The sequence below is a fragment of the Pseudorasbora parva genome, chromosome 9, assembly GCF_024679245.1.
Source record: "Pseudorasbora parva isolate DD20220531a chromosome 9, ASM2467924v1, whole genome shotgun sequence".
NCBI lineage: Eukaryota > Metazoa > Chordata > Actinopteri > Cypriniformes > Gobionidae > Pseudorasbora > Pseudorasbora parva.
In genome coordinates this window covers 28,300,568-28,317,250 of record NC_090180.1, presented here as the reverse complement: position 1 = coordinate 28,317,250, position 16,683 = coordinate 28,300,568, and the positions used below count along the sequence as shown (strand labels likewise).

At 39.4% G+C, this 16,683-nt stretch overlaps 1 protein-coding gene across 1 annotated transcript in view; it reads right to left on the bottom strand.

The window, feature by feature from the left end:
* Positions 1-16,683, bottom strand: part of phlpp1 (PH domain and leucine rich repeat protein phosphatase 1) — an 82,287-nt gene that overhangs the window by 64,114 nt on the left and 1,490 nt on the right. The window lies entirely within an intron of this gene.

Here is a 16,683-nt window from a genome sequence, read left to right as displayed (position 1 = left end):
CATTTACGGAAAGAAGGGAATTTGCAAAAATTAAAACGGAATAAAGGGAATGTGCAAAAATTAAAACGTAATTTGCAAAAATTAAAATGGAAAAAAATGAATTTGGGAAAAAAATAAAACGGATTTTATAGGGCCCTATGATTGGTTTACTGCATGTTATGCTCAAAACACACCCATGACTCATTTAAAGACCCTTTGGCACCATGCACCTGGTGCGCAGACAGCTTTTTCCGTTGTTTTCTCGTTCGCCAGTACACACCGGGAAGAATATTGCGAGCGCTCTTCGTCAGGGTTTTGTCCCCTGGCTACCATGTCAGAAGCTGCTATTAAAAATACATTTCGCCTACCACGAAAGCAAATTCAGTAGCTTTTAGATCTTGTTGGACCAACTTTTTTGAGACAAACTGGACGAATTCAGCTACCCCCTTAGCCTTGAAATCAGCTGCTGACGGCTCTCCTCTTTCTTTATTTTTTCTCCGCAGATAGTAGCAGCTGATTATATGTTTTGCGTGTTGCGTTTTTATTTACTAGGCCATCTAATAATATAAATTAGTCATTTACACAATGATGTTATGCAGCTGCTGCATGGGCAATCATCCCTGGTTGTGGAGTAAATCAAGACACTATGGAAAATATATTGTAATAATTTAAATGACGCGTGCTCATGATGCGGTTGAGCATGAGATTGCTGGTTCGTGCACTCATTTCAGTATTATGTAAAATGTAGGTGCAATTTTGAATGATAAATGAAATTTCAACTATTTCTGAAGTGCTTCTTTTATAAAGAACATACTTTTTCACATAACGCAGTGAAACAGCCCCTGAATAGAGTAAATAATCGATTCTTGAGCCATCGATATAAGCCGATATAAGCCAATTCAGCACCGCCGGCACGGACAGAACCCGCTAACGTCGCACTTAAGAAGTTATACCTTAAGCGACCTACTAAGGTATAGTTCGGGGAACACACCTAGAAATGGTATACCTTCAGTTAAGTTATACCTTTAGTCTTCGTAGCACGCTGAGACAACGTTATCGGGAAATGCCGCCTTGGCTATTATGATGTGAGCTCCAGACCGTCAGCACCGTTCATCGCTCATGTACCCGCAGAGAACAGCTTCATCTAGTTGAATTACTTGTTTTTGTGTAAGTAATACGTTATCAAATATGTTTAAACCTAAATAGACTACCTATACAAGTAGTTATGTCTCTTTGTATTATTTGTCCTGTTCTTGACCTAATGCGTGTCATTCACAAAATGAACAACCAGATGTTCGAATAGTTCGAATATTCGTGGTTTTTTTAGAGGGAATATTTGAACGTCATTTTTGAGCAGTTTTGACAGCCCTACTGGCGATGCGCCAAGTAAACGTGCACATTCAGTAGATGGTGCACCCAGTACACAAGGTGGTGCTGCGGCACTTTTCGCATCTGACACTCCCTTGTCACACAGAAGAAGAGACAGTATTTACGTGCTTGCCAAAACCATTCACAAACTTTTTGCTAACTGGCAAGCAGCGGTGACACAGTAACAGGGATTAGCAGCTCATGCTCTTCTTTGTCTACTTACTACTACTTCATCGTATCAATTTAACTTCAGCAGCTCCAGGCACATGAACAAAAGCACAGATCTTATTGGTCGGCCAGTTTTTAACGTGGTGTGTCAAATGGACAAATTGAATGAGGTCCTTCAACTAATTACACTTGTCAGAGAAACTGCCCGATTTAAAATCAGGATATGATGTCCCACTGGAGTGACAAAATGTATCAAGTTCCTGCGCTTTCAGAAAAATATGGATAAAAAAAATGATTGCCATTTCCTAAAACAGACACTTGTAAGATTATGCCTATGGTATTTATTAACATTTTTATGCTTTTTTTTTTAACTTATAAAAGTTATCATTTATTGGACCATGCTTGAGACAGTCACAACATAGGACAATTTAAAGTTTTGGCTAAATAAATAAATCAAATTGTACCAATAGGTCCATGTAAGACAAATAAATGTTTAACCATTTACTGCAGTTTAAATTATGACAATACTAATTATATTCATTTTTCTCTTTGTGTTACAGTGAAAATGCCATGTCACATCAACTCAAGTCTCTTAAACTCATAATAGTAAGAACACGTTCCTTGAGAATCATGACCTTATCTTTCATACAGACTGATGCTTCCTTTGTTTGCCTCTGTACTTGCCCCCCCCTTCCCTTTCCTTTTATGCTATTTTTAATTTTAATGCCGCTTCTTCTTTAAAATAAAAAAATAGGTAATATTTTATTATGTCTAGGTAGACATTTTACTAACTGCCAATTACTGCTTATTAACAGTTAGTAAGGTGCTTGTCAAAGGAGTGGTTGCGTGTTTTTTTTCTAGGCTTGGTTGTGTTTATGGGGGGCAGTATAACCTGTCTTAATTGAGAATGAGGAGATGTCATCACGACACGGCGCCCCGCCCCCTTCCGCCATTTTGGGAGGATGGTCCATCAGGTATTGGATTCGGACAGAGACTGGAGAAGAGATATTCTGCTGATTCTTCATGAAAACATGAAGTTTTAATCCACCCCAGCCGATCTGAGAAAGTAGCTGCTGGTAAACATACGCCATTATTTCACCACAGGGTGTCAGTCATTGTCTTACTAGTGCCGCGATGCTGGAGTGTGTTGACATCGGATGAACACGATCCTTTATTTAATTGTATTAAACATTTTGAAAACTATTGTCATTTTTCATTGTCAATAATAGGGCTGCACGTTTTCAAGTTTTTCATTAACCGTTAACCGAGGCCCTTAGCTGTTAATACTCGGTTAACCATAGTGTGCGTCAGGGTTATTTTTAGCTTATTAATTTGACGACCACCATCTCCGTAGTGAACGCGCCTATAGAGAGAAATGCACATCATGGATTACATAATCAGAGAGTAGCCTATTTCTTTTCGTTTTAAATTGTTAAAAGACATTTCAAGTTTCTTAAGATCTATTTCATGTCTGCGAGGCGTACGCTGAGTTTCGTTAAATTAGGATGAGATGCGCTCCAGTTCACGAGCAATGCGAGTGGCCGCGAGGGCGCCTGCACGATTAGAGCATGTAACGTTAGTAAAATATGCAGCCGAGAATGATTCACACAGACAGCGTTTGACTCGCTGAGCCTCTCCCGGCAGAGAGTTCAAGCATCTGTGGACTCGTCCCTTCAGCTCTGGCCATCTTGCTTTCAGTCCGTGATTAGCTTTTTTGTTTACTTCATTACAGTTAAAGTAACGTCTGCTTTTCTCTAGTCATTCACAAGTTTCTCACTTCAAACTTTCTTTCTTCTGGTCCGTTATGCACAGCGCACGCGGCTCGCACTCTGCTTCTGCCCTAATGCGACTTATAGTCCAGTGCGATGTTTGTTATTTTCCTCTTCATGACGCATATTTTGACTGATGCGACTCATACTCCGGAGCAACTTATAGCCTGAAAAATGCGGTAAGCACTGCATTGCAATACTTGCATTTTGCCCCGTCACTCTCATTTTTAAAGTGCTCCCACGCTTTCTTTGCCTGCTTAGAAAGCTGGTCATGACTTCTTCTTGTGGATATTACAAATGTCTGGGAGCGCTCTGGCGGTCTATAGGGGTGCAAACATATATTACAACTAAATTCAAGGCACGTCATTGACGCCACTTAACCGAGCAAAATGTTTCACTCGGTTACGCAATTTTTAACGGTTAATCGGTCAATCGGTTAACCATGGACACCCCTAGTCAATAATTGTATTCTAAGTAACTAGTTGACTGTCATTTTCCTCTAACGTTACATGTACGTACTGAGCATTTAGTCTACATAAGACTGGACTAAAAGCACTTTTTATTAGTTAAATTCATTTAGAAATGTAAACTTGTCATCAGGTATAAAATATGGTCAGTATAAGAAAACACTGTTAATGAGAGGACGAGCACTAGACTGTTGTAGGATAGTGGGGAGATATATTTCTTGCACAAAAATGCACAAAAAATATATAGAAACATTTCAGGAACTTGCAAGGTAGTAAGTTAAAGTGTCTAACGTTAGGTCTCTGTTCCATTCTGCTGCAGGCAGCTCGTATGGATTGACATTTTTGATATCATCCAGCTCCTCTAAATACCTCTGCCTGGCGCTGGTAGCAATTTCTCCCTGTAGTTAACCTCCAATTCTTTTTATTTTCCATTTTAAAATTTCTCTGTTTAAACGACGTGATAATTCCTCGAGCCGTCTTTCCTGCTCCGATCTCTGTATCGCTCTTACAGTGTTGCCCCTGGCAACCACCCAATTTGTCACGTGACAGCAAGCTACCATGATGTATGTCCTCATTCTCAATACTTTTTTTTTTTTAATCGCCATATTTTTCTTATATTTTACCTTTATACCACACCCTTGTTTCCACTGTCCTTTGAACGGCTCGTTTGCTTCCTGCTTCTATGAAGCCCATCCCTCCGAAAAACTCAATGGTCTTAGATTGGTTAGATGGCCAAATGTAGTTTCATGTATTTTTATTGGCTGAAGTGCCAAGCACAGGTTGTCCGGAAATGGCACGCCCCTTACCATTACGGGCAGAAGTCGCATCTGTGCTGACTAGCAAGGGTTTGTTGAAGCTTGATGTAGTCCAAACCGGACGTTTTTTGTAGGCAGTAAACTGCCACAACTTTAAAAGACAATATCTCCGTATGCATTGAACTTTCAGCGCTGTAACTTTGCAGATACTGTTTATGCTCAAGCAGCGACATTACACACTAACTAAAGTTAAAAAAGGGAAATCGCATGCAACAACCCCTTTAAATTTAGGTATTGGGTAGGATTAAGGGATGTAGTGGTCATGCAGAATAAGGTATTAATATGTGGTTTATAAGTACTAACAGACAGTCAACAATCAAGTAATATGCATGCTAATAAACAATTAATTCATAGTTAGAATTAGACCCTAAACTAGAGTGTTATACCAAAAAATCAACATCACTTAAATTAAGTGTAGGATGAGGAAAGAGAGAAGGACGAAACTGTTGTTAAACAGTAACCAACATTATCAGCCAATTTAAGAATCAAATAAATGTTCACACAGCTTTAAAAACAATGTAGCAGACTATAGTCAACTACTGATATAAGAATGAATGAGCTGTGCTACTCGTGGTTTCGAACCAATGACGAATACCCCTGTGAAACAGTCATACAGCACAATTATTAGCAAACAATGGCTTCTCTTTGCTAATGTTTCTGTGACTGTAGTTGACACAAAATAAAATGTTGTTCAAAAGCCTTATTTCCTATAACACAAAAGAAGAAATAAAAAAAGTCATGCCCACTGACAATGAATGGTGACTGTGACCTTATTCAAGGTAAGTTTTAAAAAAGGATGCAAACATGTCGTTATATAATGCAACTCGTTCTGTATATTCCAAGTGTTCTAAAGGCATTTGGTAAGGTTTGGCAGAAAACAAACCAAAAATGATGTGGTCACACTAGACTTTAAGTATGCAAAATCTCTTGGGCACTGCAACATGCTCTGCATGTTCATGAATCATGCTTTACAAAAATGCACATAACAAATAGTATAGGTTACGACCAAAAAAAAAAAAAAAAATTACAATCTATTCAACTTTACTGCAAAAAAATTGGCATTTTAATCAACCTCAGCTAAGGTCACAGCGTGACGTATCGATCTTCTACTGGTCACATGTCATCACGTGATGCTAAGTCGCAGCTCAGGGTTCACCAAGTTTGAACTTTAGAATGCAGCGAAATGCGAAACTTTTCACATAAGCTTGCATTTCTAGTCTGACAGATTGAATGCGTTTAAATGGAAGTTAATGGAAGGAAAAGTGCAGACCGCTAGCCTGACAAGCCAGACCCACATCAAGATGTTTGGTCTGGAAACTCACCATTGACAGGGCTCAATCCAAGAGGCGGGATAAACGGTTGTCTTTCAAACTCCCTCTGCACTAGGATATAGGATAGGATAGAGCTACAACCAACCTGAGCAACGTGAAGCGGAGCTAGTTGATAGATTAAACATTTGCTCTATCCGGTCGGCAAAACTCCAAACACATCATGCCTTTGTAAGAATGACTTCAGTGCCGTTCTTTGTTCTTTTCTCAGAGAAAAGCTTAACTCCAAGTCTTCCAGAGTCGCGGTCAAAGCTGAGTCGAAAGGCCGCTCTTCAACAGCTTCTGTGTTTACTAGTAGCAAGCAACTCAGCCGTCATTATGTTAGGCCCCGCCCACCAACTCTATACATGATGTGATTGACCTGACCCGAGTTTGTTTTTTACAGCTCAGAACTGTATTGAGAGTTGCTAGACGACACTCGCGGAAGATTAGATTTGCTGCCGCTAGGGTGCGTCTAGATTTCTAGGCTAGCAGACTGCCCCCTTTAAGTGAAAAACTTGACCTCGGCAAGAAAACAAGCTTATGCTGCATTTACGCTAGGGCTCCACAATTAATCGAAATTAAATCGAAATCTTTTGGCTTAGAGCGATTATATCGACTTTTAATTACACAATATATGGACAGCGTGTTAGTGAGAAAAGCAGCTCCGTGATCAGCAGTAAATGCTGCTTCATCATGTTCTCAATCTCAGCTATGCTTCAAACTCAGAGTCAAAGGACATCCCACCAACAGAGGACTAATGAAACTCCTCCTAATTCGTGACTCACTTCAGAAAGATCCAGATGTTCAGAGTGATAAGGTCGTCTGTCCAGAGGATTTACTGCTTCCTATCATAACGTACGCTGTTGAATACACGCATGGCATGTGTGTTATACAGCATCATAAAGACGTGACGTCCTCTCACTGCAGCTGAATGTGGCTCAAATATGAAAAATGTGCCACCTTCATAGGTAAAGTCAGATCTTCTACTTGCTCTGAACAATGGAAGCATTTAATGATTTATGTCAGAAACACTATCATCAAAGATGATTGACAAAAGAAAAACATGATTGACAATTAGCATACATTTTGGATTTGCGGTATGGTTCTGTTCTGGCAAAGAAATTCCCTGCCCATCTATACAGAGCGCAGAGATAATCCCCCTTTAGGGAAAATCAATGAAAAACCAAATAAATGTATTCATTAGATGTATTCAAGATATCATTAATGTTCAACAATTTTAAATAGTCTGTTTTGATAGGAATATAAGGAGGTCTAGCCCTGACTGGACGACAGGAGGAGCTGGGGATGGAGGAGGGTAATTAGCTCCTGAGCAATGCAATAAAGCTGCTGATAATACTGATGGGCCTTATATGGATGCTGTGATAGACATCATATTCCTATAGTAGACGTGAATCAGCTGAGAGTCAGTTAATGTGAGTTTGACTGACGTGACCTGCCAGAACTAACGCTACGCTTGATATTTGTTGGTGTTTTATGCAGATCAGTTCCCAGCTCATAGTGTCTGATATTCCTTTCCATGTAAAAGAACAAGTGCAGATGGACTTAAATGTACAAGACTGTCATCACTGCAACTCTAAATGTAATCTGGTAAGCAGTGAGCACGTTTGGGTTTATGATTGGTTGTTCGATGATCGGTACATTTTAACATTGCAAATGCTAGATTGATGTGTGAGTGCCGTAGCGGTTATAGATCAAGATTGGTCCAGTAAAGTGCCTTCATATTCATATTACTGTGCCAAGATTTAACAGAGATAAGCAGCTGTGTTCAGATAAGCAGCACTATCAAGCAGATATATTTGACAAGTTAAAAGACATTGTTCCTATGTCAGCACCAACATCTACCGACGACACAGTTTTCAAATATTTTAGTAACCAGTCAACCAGTTTTTGTCTGATGTCTGACAGAAATATCTAGAGATAAAGGTGACTAACTCATCATAAGTGGATTTTAATAACTGATTAACCTGGCAAATATTTGAAAATCTGGAATCTGAGGGTGCAAAACAATCTAAATATTGAGAAAATTGCCTTTAAAGTTGTCTAAATGAAGTCCTTAGCAATACATATTATTTGTTTATATATTTACAGTAAGAAATTTACAAAATGTCTTTATGGAACATGATCTTTGCCTAATATCCTAATGATTTTTTGCATTAAAGAAAAATCGATAATTTTAATCGATGCTTACTAAAAAATGTGATGTGGAAAAAAGGCAATAAAATAAAAATGCCTGACAGTTAGCAGGTTCAACTTTAGAGGCGTAATGGCTGTATGAGGACATTTGCAATTACAGTACATTGATGATACACAGTGCATTCAGATCCCCACAGACACACTGAGAGGATGACGGTGTCATCGTGTCCTCTAAAGTTTCTCACAGAGAGGAGAGACAGACAGCTCAGCAAACAGATGCTGCTGAATCTCCTGAAATCTCATCTGGATCCAGATGCTCAATACAGCAGTTGCACACAAACACCATCTGAGCCTCTACTGCAACGCTTCAACCACTTCACAAGCCCACTGCGCACACCGCTGATCACTCTCTCTCTCTCTCTCTCTCTCTCTCTCTCTCTCTCTCTCTCTCTCTCTCTCTCTCTCTCTCTCTCTCTCTCTCTCTCTCTCTCTCTCTCTCTCTCTCTCTCTCTCTCTCTCTCTCTCTCTCTCTCTCTCTCTCTCTCTCTCTCTCTCTCTCTCTCTCTCTCTCTCACACACACACACACACACAGAGATATCTTATCCATTTTTATACCAGGTCTGTCTAAATACTTGATTCTGATTGGCTAGGAAGGTGGCAATAAAATCGTTTAATGAACAAGTCCGTTGAATCGATATTAATGCTCTGTTTTGATTTGAACGCACACCCACATAGGCCTACGTCACTCATACAAAGTGGAGCTTCATAGTGGGCGGATCTTCGTCTCCACGTCATGCATTAAAATAGTTTAATGCACAGCTAGCTATAGATTATCCCTTAAATAAAACATGGAGAAATAAAGAAGGGATTTTACAACTGAAGTGTGTCTTTTGCAGTGTCGCAATTCACCTTATACTATTCCCTAAATGTACTGTTTTTGTGAAGAAAAGTACGTTTTTGAGTAGACAAGTTTTGGGACAAACTGCTTTATTATAGCCTAAACAGACATCTTTCGCTTAGTAGTTACAGTAAGGAAAATAAGTATTTGAACACCCTTTTATTTTGCAAGTTCTCCCACTTGGAAATCATGCAGGGGACTGAAATTGTCATCGTAGGTGCATGTCCACTGTGAGAGACAATCTAAAAAAAATATATCCAGAAATCACAATATATATTTATTTTTTTAACTATTTATTTGTATGATATAGCTGCAAATAAGTATTTTAACACCTGTCTATCAGCTAGAATTCTGACCCGCAAAGACCTGTTAGTCTGCCTTTAAAATGTCCACCTCCACTCCATTTATTATCCTAAATTAGATTCACCTGTTTGAGGTCATTAGCTGCATAAAGACACCTGTCCACCCCATACAATAAGTAAGAATCCAACTACTAACATGGCCAAGATCAAAGAGCTGTCCAAAGACACTAGAGACAAAATTGTACCCCTCCGCAAGGCGAGAAGGGGCTACGGGAATATTGCCAAGCAGCTTGGTGAAAAAAAGGTCCACTGTTGGAGCAATCATTAGAAAATGAAGGAAGCTAAACATGACTGTCAATCTCCCTCAGGATGGGGCTCCATGCAAGATCTCACCTCGTGGGGTCTCAATGATCCTAAGAAAGGTGAGAAATCAGCCCAGAACACCACAGGAGGAGCTGGTCAATGACCTGAAAAGAGCTGGGACCACCACTTTTAAGGTTACTGTTGGTAATACATTAAGACGTCATGGTTTGAAATCATGCACGGCACGGAAGTTTCCCCTGCTTAAACCAGCACATTTCCAGGTCCGTCTTAAGTTTGCCAATGACCATTTGGATGATCTACAGGAGTCATGGGAGAAAGTCATGTGGTCAAACGAGACATGTTTGGAGGAAGAAGAATGATGAGTACCATCCCAAGAACACTATCCCTACTGTGAAGCATGGGGGTGGTAGCATCATGCTTTGGGGGTGTTTTTCTGCACATGGGACAGGGCGACTGCACTGTATTAGGGAGAGGATGACCGGGGCCATGTATTGCAAGATTTTGGGGAACAACCCCCTTCCCTAAGTTAGAGTGTTGAAGATGAGTCGAAGCTGGGTCTTTCAACATGACAATGACCCCAAGCACACAGCCAGGATAACCAATGAGTGGCTCTGTAAGAAGCATATCAAGGTTCTGGCGTGGCCTAGCCAGTCTCCAGACCTAAACCCAATACAGAATCTTTGGAGGGAGCTCAAACTCCCTGTTTCTCAGCGACAGGCCAGAAACCTGACTGATCTAGAGAAGATCTGTGTGGAGGAGTGGGCCAAAATCCCTCCTGCAGTGTGCAAACAAAGGCTACTATACCAAGTAATAACATTGATTTTCTGAGGTGGTCAAATACTTATTTGTAGCTGTATCATACAAATAAATAGTTTAAAAAAATTTTACATTGTGATTTCTGGATTTCTTTTTTTAGATTATGTCGCTCACAGTGGACATGCACCTATGATGACAATTTCAGACCCCTCCATGATTTCGTGGGAGAACTTGCAAAATAGCAGGGTGTTCAAATACTTATTTTCCTCACTGTATGTGCTTCCCTGACACCATTTAAAATAGATCTTGTCAACAAACTAAAGCTCTTCCCACATTTCTCTTAAAAAAATATAGTTTTAGACTACTAATTTGTGACTGGTGTTTTGTTTTGCTCTATCCTCTGTGCTTCCACGTTCATCAATACGTCATATGTCGGGTCAGAGGTCACTCTTCTGCAGGAACAAGACCTGCATGTGGTTGTAACCGGAAACTAGTGATTACAGTTTATAAAATCATAAATATGGATATTTTTCTCACAAAAAGGCATCAGTTCACTTTAGAAGGCCTCTATTAACCCCTCGGAGCTATATGAAAGTGAAAGTGACGTGAAGGCCAAAGTACGGTAACCCATACTCAGAATTTGCCCTCTGCATTTAAAAGTTAGTGCACGCACATTAGGAATAGAGAGTTGTGAACACACATAAACGCACTGCAAAGCGTAAAAAAACTCCTTGTGTGTGCAGAAAATGAGATGTGTGAGAGTGTTAAAAAGCAGAATGACACAGTGTGTGTACATGACACACACACAAACACATACACACACTTGTGCCTGAGTGGATTGAGCTGTTTGTCAGGAGACACAGTTGCGTAACAGACCGAGTGAGTGTGCGTTGGTGAAGAGACAGTGCCAGAGAGGTACTAATTAAACACATGGCAAATAATACTGCACAAAACAATCAAGAACTAGATTTTAAAAAGTTTGTCAAACCAAATGCTGATGATGGATTGATAAAGCCAGGCAATAGGTTGAAAGAAGTTTCAGAAACTTGAAGTTTGAAGGCTTTAAGTTTAAAGGTTTTAAAATTGAAATCAGTTTCAATCACACAAGGAGAGTCTCCACATGAAAGACCAACGAATGGCAGATCAACATTCATTGTTTTTTAGAGGAATGTAGAGGATTTTAACTGTGACAAGACGATTGACAGCAGTTTAAACGGTGACAGGATGCACATAACTAAGCGCATGTCTTAACTGAATTGCTGTCTGCTCTAGGTGTGGCATGCTGAGCATGTGTTGTGCACTATGAATCGTGTTTAGAATGTGACAATGTGTGAACAATAGTTCCCTAATGATGCACAGACAAATACAGAAACAGAATGAGAGCTTAAGGGTGTTCTGTTTTATCACCAATACTAAAACTGTTATCGGCACTGCTTACACGAACTCCACATTCATATTTCCATTTATTCATGCACTCACAAAGGTTTAAGCGCTACAAGTTAACACGGCTCAGGATTTCTTACATAGAGGAGATGGCAACACTTCACCAGCTTTATAAGGAAGGACATATATTTTAAAAAATATTGGAAGCTACATAAAAAGTTAGGTATTTTAATGTCTTTCTTCAGTGTTATAATAAAATGAATAAATTATTTAACTGGAACACCAGTGAATGGGGCATTAAGAGAAGAAATCAATGCTAAGAATTATGTTTTTATTTTATTTTTATACATTATACCGAGATTTAGACCTGTATACTCTTGTTTATGTTTTGGACCTCGTTACACTGTACATAATGTTTTTAGGTTTGTGCCATAGACTGTAAAAAATATGGACATAGTGTCCGTGACGTCACCCATAGGATTCCGATGAGCTGGACGTTGCCATCTTGCCCGCGTGTCACGCCAGGATAACAGAACATGGGCAAAGAGGCAGGGTGAAAAAAATCACCCCCCCTCACAGTTATAAAGCACAAAATCAGCCGTATAGACCAAAACCACAATTTGTACCAGGCTGTAAATATTTTTTTTCTATTGTAAAGTTGGGAATTTTAACATGGGGCTCAATGAGATTCTGCTCCCTTCTGGAGCCTGTCCCTAGTGGCCAGTTGATGAATTGCAGTTAACGTTACTTCTGTATTGGCTTCAACAGAAAGTGGGAGGTCGCTTGGTTTGTACGTTAGCGTGGACTCACTAACTTTAATTGTAACTTAATGAGAGTATGACAACCAGAATACCTGGAATCAGTGTTAATACCCCAGGCACATCATTTTACCCTTTTTGTAGTATAAACACCAAACTGATGAGAACTTGGGATCAATGTTTCTCTATGGCGCTGAAACCTAAAGATGTCCGAGTTCTGGTCCGTGTGCAACTGATACTCACCTGTCATTGGCTCATCTGCGTTCAAGGGGAGGTGTTTACCGATAAGTCAATTATTTAAAGAAGACAATTGTAAATTTTAAATTAAAAATTATTCCTGAATAGCAGCAGTTACACTAACTTGCACATTTCAAACACACCACACTGGATCTTACCAGTCATTTCATTGTCATTTTCATAATAATTTAAAGATTGGTCACATCGTCAGAAAAACTCCTGAGATCCAAAAGCTAGTGCCAGAGACTTAGTGCAGGCATTTTCACATAGACCTCACTATTTGAATTCATGATTGGTTGACTTCCAAGTTAAAATATTAAACAGAACAATAAAATAACCTTATTAACCGGTAAATGGTCATTTTAAATAAGCGTTTCTGTTCAGATTAAACTTGATTTAGATTTGGTTTACGTTCCTGATCAAATTTCTTTGGTTTCATATTTCATTAATTTTTATTTCCGTTTCTGAGTCTTTCGATATTATATGTTTATCTAACAAAGTTGTCTTACAGTTTGACAAAAATCTGTCATATCACAAAGAAAGTACTAAATGACTTTGAGAACATTCAACTCAATGAAATACAATTGTTTCCTGTTCTTTCTTGGGCTCATAAAACAGCACCTTATGACCAAATATCATAAACTTCAAGCTCAAGAACCATCATCCACATCATTGTATCCGCAACATAAGAGAATATAGCCATAAGCCATTTATCAAATTATTCATGATCATGCAACATGTCAGATGTAATTTTTTGACAGATCTGCAGGATATAAAGTTACTCTGACTGGGGCAACAGCTCCACAATGTTTATATAGTATTACACACTTCAGACTGAGCACGTCTCCTCCTCCAGCTGCATTGAGCCGTACATGCCTGACATTCCCTAAGAGTCTGAGTACATACTTCACATGCCTGCAGACGGGGGAGGGAACGTGCTTCCGGACGCCTCTGCAGCAATGCCAGGAATGATAACAACACTGGAAGACACTGCAGAAACACTGTACGTTCTATCGACTGCAGCAGAGTGATGATTGATAGGTCTTATCAGGTGACCGGCCATTAATCCTCATCACACGAGGGTAGCAGCTTTAATCTAGCCAACATCTGCCAAGATAACAGACCAATGCAAACCTTCACTTCAGGCTCACCAGAAAGAAACTGCAGAGATGATCTTTATCATTATCCATGATAATATCTTTTCCATTGCCGGTACACTTAAATGTTCTATTATGCAAAAATTCTCCAAAAAAAAAACTTTTTTTCCAGCAGAATCAAATATGGTGCCAAGCAATAGCAAGACATTAAAATTTAGCTTTTTCAAAAAGCTTCCAAATAAAATAGTTTTTGTTTTGTTTTTGTAATTATTTTTAAATGGAACAGTTCACTGAAACTTTAAACCAAATATTTCTTTAAAAAAGAGCTCTTTGTTACAAACAGTATAGCAGACTACTTACATAAAAAGTTCCCAATAATATAATTAATATAATATATAAATCAGACAATAGAAAGCATGAAGCAGATTGTGTGCAACAGGTTTTTCAGCAACGTTTTGATCATGCTGATCATTTAGAGGCCTTTTTAAACAACACAGTAGAATTTATAGGGTTAAAGCAACACTGTAAATGTCTGCATCTGTCTTCAGCTCATATTAAATCAGCTCTTAACCCTAGGACAACAGCTCCAACAGTTGCTAAGATTCCCTCCTTCTCTGCCCAACAAATCCCACAGCCCTTTCCTTCCCCCATCCGTATTCCTCACAGCCCTGTTTTTCTCAGCGGCATGAATGAAAGCGCTTCCTGCAGCCCACTGTTGGCCGACGGGCCAATGGACGTTGGCGTGAGACGGTAAAGGGAGCGCGAGCCAAGAACAGGCCGGGTGAACAGCATCTAAATATCCAGAACCCATGAGCCGCCCCTCTCTCTTCACCCTCCACTGCACCAACACAGCATTCAGCCTTTCATTTGAATGATAATGAACAGACCGGAACAAGAGCGGCGTCCAAACGACAAGAGCGGCTCACAATGGTTTTGTGGCCATGTCATGTGCATCCGTGGGAGCAGAGAACGCTGCCATGTTTATAACCGGAGAGAGAGAGAGAGAGAGAGAGAGAGAGAGAGAGAGAGAGAGAGAGAGAGAGAGAGAGAGAGAGAGAGAGAGAGAGAGAGAGAGAGAGAGAGAGAGAGAGAGAGAGAGACTAAGGATCCATGGGAACATAAACATGAAGGATCATTGTGAATTCATGCTTGTTCACTGCTGCTGAAGTTTTAAAGACTAGCTGTAGGGTCATGTTTGGAATGGCATCATATAGCCACAGTGACAACACATGAACTGATTTTCATGAACTTTGGGAAAATTTGCAAGGTTATTAGGCCAATAATTATATCGAAGGGATAGTTCACACAAAAATTAAAATCACCCTACGAATTACTCACCCTCATCCTAGTTGTATATGACATTCTTCCTACAGACAAATACAATGGGAGTTATATTAAAAAATGTCCTGGCTCTTCCAAGCTTTATAATGGCAGTGAATGGGAGCTCAAATGCATCCATCCATTTAAAAATAATCTGCATGATTCTGGGGGTTAGTAAAGGCCTTCTGAAGTGATCCGATGGGTTTGTGTAAAAGAAATATCCATATTTAACATGTTATAAAGTCAAATATCTAGTTTCCGACGGGCTGCCTTCCATATTCAACTTACAAAAAAAAGCGTAACTGACGTGACTTATGACGTCGGACGTAACGTAAGATTTTTGAACTGCGAGAGGCATTACACTTTCTGTGTAAGTTGATTATGGAAGGCTAGATATTTTACTTTATACAGTTTTAAATATGGTTTATTTTTCTCACGTTGTCCCTTTCCTTGCACCATGAAACCTGTTCCTAATTTTACCCCATATCCCACCGCAATAGCAGCAAATGTTTTGCAATACATCAACACATCAACACAATCTATACATTCTACATAACCTTTTTGGTCTGTGGTTAAAGCCACCTAATATAAAGTGTGACCAGTCATTCATTTGTAATGCTGAGAAAATACGTTCTGAAGCAAGTAAATAATTAAATGGTTGTAGAACTATTTTTGACATGCACGTGTCATATAACAACTGCTCGACCCTGACGTCACGTGAACTCTGTGAGCTGATCTCTCAAGTGAAATCTTCTGCATGCACATGTATATTCAGTGTTTCTAAAACAAGCTTGTGCAATTTGTAAAGTAAAAAAATTGTAAAAGGAGGTATTCAAAGCCATATTAATCATCTCTTTAAAGGGATAGTTCACCTATAAATGAAAATTGTGTTATTATTTACTCACCATCAAGTTGTTCCAACCCTGTAGGAGTTTCTTTCTTCTGTTGAACACAAAAGATATTTTAAAGAATGTTGGTAACCAGACACACATTGACTTTCATTGTAGTAAAAAAAAAAAAAGGAAGTCAATGGGTACCGTCAACTGTCAGGTTACCAAAATATCCTCTTTTGTGTTCAGCAGAAGAAAAGAAACTCATACAAGGTTTGGAACAACTTGAGGGTGAGCAAATGATGGGTGTAAAATCTCTTTAATAACTGAAATGTCTTCTCCTGAGAAAAAGACCTTACGTGTCTCATCTGGCCTGTCAGTGTCAGAAGCTCAGCTGCGCTCAGATTTAAGCCAAGCTGCCAAAGTCTGCGAATCTTACTTTGAACTAAAGCACTTCTGAGCTTCTTGACCACAATATTCATTTAACAGGAACTTTTCCCCCAAATCGACGAATACAAGCATTTCCTCTTAAAGAGGCGATGAACATGAGAAGTGCTGCTAAGAGACAAACCCTTAACACTTAATAAAACTGAGAATTCAATGGAATTCTCTAGAAGGTTTGAAAAGGATTTGTCACATAACAAGCAGTAGAATGTGACTTCACACACACTGACAGTGAACCAATCTCGCCTGCGTCAACACGCAGCAGCTTGTGTACATGAGCCACAGTCAGTGTTTTTACTCTAA